Source organism: Colobus angolensis, unplaced genomic scaffold, assembly GCF_000951035.1.
Source record: "Colobus angolensis palliatus isolate OR3802 unplaced genomic scaffold, Cang.pa_1.0 Scaffold76, whole genome shotgun sequence".
NCBI classification, from domain to species: domain Eukaryota; kingdom Metazoa; phylum Chordata; class Mammalia; order Primates; family Cercopithecidae; genus Colobus; species Colobus angolensis.
Genome location: NW_012121376.1, coordinates 259,765 through 262,400, shown reverse-complemented (window position 1 = coordinate 262,400; position 2,636 = coordinate 259,765). Strand labels below are relative to the sequence as shown.

Genomic DNA, 2,636 nt, shown 5'->3' with positions numbered 1-2,636 from the left:
GATCTTGGCTCACTACAACCTCTGCCTCCCAGGTTCAAGCAATTCTCCTGCCTCAGCCTCCCAAGTAGCTGGGACTTCAGGCGCCCATCACCATGCCCGGCTAATTGTTGTGTTTTTAGTAGAAATGGGGTTTAACCATGTTGGCCAGAATGGTCTCAAACTCCTGACCTCGTGATTCGCCCACCTTAGCCTCCCAAAGTGCTGGGATTATAGGCGTGAGCCACCGCACCCGGCCTTTTGTTTTTTTTAAGACCTATACTCTTGTTGCCCAGGGAGGAGTCCAATGGCGTGATCTTGGCTCACTACAACCTCCGCCTCCCAGGTTCAAGCGATTCTCCTGCCTCAGCCTCCCGAGTATCTTCTTTTTTAAAACAGTTTTTCATACCCAAGAGAGATTAATTGTTTTTTTTAAAAACCAAAGTCTATGTCACCACCTGCAATGCTTGACAATTCAGTGGTAAGACGCCTTCCACCGTGGAGAAGCTTGGGGCGCTGATGTTTAGACAGCATCCCGCTCAGGGTTGCTTGGCAGCTCTGTGGAGATGGCGTTGTGCTATATGCAGTTTCCTGGGACGTGAGTGTGGGCCCGTCTGGGTGGCTCTGTCTGGTTGTTCGTCATTTGTCTCACTGTTGCATAATACGCGGGACAGTTTACCTTTCCAAAGTCCAGGACTCCAGGGCTGGGAGGCAGGGCTGGCCCTGCTGTCCTGAGTCTCCAAACAGAGGTGCAGCTGCTGCCTACCGCCTAGAAGACTTTCCAAAGGGGGTCTGTCGTGGCACCTCTTAAACGTTTTACAGAGAGCTTGGTATGCGGAGATGCAGCCTAGACTGTCTGTCTCAGAGGCGCACACATTAACCTGATCACCCTGTCCCCAGGAAAGAGGGCAGAGGAGCTCCTTAACGTCTCGCTCCAGGATTCCATGAAATGACCACACAGCCCCTCAGTTACTGGGCAGGTGTCCTGGGCTGGCAGTACTGCCCACCGGCTGCCCCAGGCCTGCACCTGCTGTGGGCGAGTGGAGGTGAAAGGCCCTGAGACTGGCTGTCCGCCCAGAATTTTCCTTACGGGAAAGCAAGTTTTTTGCTTTTCAGAGAAAGTTTCCAGTGACCTGGGCACAGAAGAGCTTTTATGGATGCAGCCTTCAGATAAGAGGCTCGGGTTGGAGTTAACCCTTTTGCCAACGTGGTCAGAAAAAGCAGGGAGTGGCCCAGAGGGGCTGGCTGCCGCTCTGCACAGGGTGGGGTCGGGGGCTTTGCTGCTTCCTCCCTCTGTCTGTCCTGCGCCACGAGGCAGAATTGGAGCCACATGACCGGGGACAGCAGCAGCTGAGGCCAGCCCCACCCGGAGCGGGTGGGAAACACATTTCCTGCCACGCTGTCCTTCCTTGCCCTTCCCTCTGGGGCCCAGAAAAGAACCGCTGGGAATTTGTGTTAACAGAGGCTGTTGCCAGTTGGCTTCCTCACACCCCGCCCTCTGTTTGTCACTGTGCCCAGGAGGGGCCCTAAGATTCCTCTCTGGAGATGCCTTGCCCCAGGGGACCCCCCGAGCCCTGGCCAGGGCCCTGCTGTCACTGGTTAGACCTTGGCTGCCGCCGTGCCCTCTGACCTTGATTCTAGGATGTGTCTTGTCTATCTACAGCGGAGATGAGACAAGTGAGCTCCCAGGGTGGGCTGGGGCTCCACTCCCACAGACACTCACGCTTCCCACCAGTGCCCCTGCAGGTTCCAGGGCCTTCTGCGGCGTTTCCACAGGACAGACAGGACAGGTTCTAGGACCTCTGGCGTTTCCGCAGGACAGACAAGGCAGGTTCCAGGGCCTTCTGCAGCATTTCTACAGGACAGACTAGACAGGTTCTAGGACCTTTTGCAGTGTTTCCACAGGACAGATGAGGCAGGTTCCGGGGCCTTCTGTGACTTTTTTGCTGCAGGCTCAGGTTCAGGCTTCCTGGGCTCCCAGCAGTGGGTGGGAGGGGAGTATACAGTAAGTGAGAGACCAAAGGGCCCCCCTGCAGGGCCGCTGAGGCAAAGTGGCCCCAGGAAGTGGACAGTGCCTGGGGGAGGTGTGGCTCGATCTGCCACACCATGGCCCCCCACCCTGGCAGCGTGGCACAGAGCTGAGAGAGGGGCCACGAGCAGCACTCCTGTCCTGATCCAGCTTGGCCAGTCGAGACTGTGGTCAAGGGGACCGACCTCTCCACGCCTCCGTCCCTGTCGCTACGTCAGCGTGGCTGGAGGTGAGGTTGGTACGTGCTGTGCCGGGCCGGGCACAGCATCTGACCTAAGGAGTGCTGTAGTTGTGTTTGTGTGTGCATCTTTATTGTAAAGGGAAACTATGAGAGCCCTTTAAGACATGGAACACAGTGCAGTGCAACTTAGAATGTCCTTGTAGTTGTCATCGGCCTCCCGTGTCCAGCTGTGCTGCCTCTGCCTCCCTGTCCTAGCAGACCTGACCACCTGGGGGCCACCTGGGCTTGTGGGTCCCGAAGTCGGCGCATGTGGGCCCCCCGCCAGGTCACTCCACAGACGCACGGGTGCCCTTTGTGGTAGATTATGGAAATCAGGTCTCTACTGTGAAGCTTCACTGATTTTTAATGTGCTTTTTAAAACACTTCAATTTTTTTTTTTTTTTTTTTTTT

The 2,636-nt window shown here is 56.0% G+C and overlaps 1 protein-coding gene across 1 annotated transcript in view; it reads left to right on the top strand.

Annotated features, from left to right (window-relative positions):
- SPIRE2 (spire-type actin nucleation factor 2) overlaps positions 1-2,636 on the top strand; it is a 26,757-nt gene that overhangs the window by 1,405 nt on the left and 22,716 nt on the right. The window lies entirely within an intron of this gene.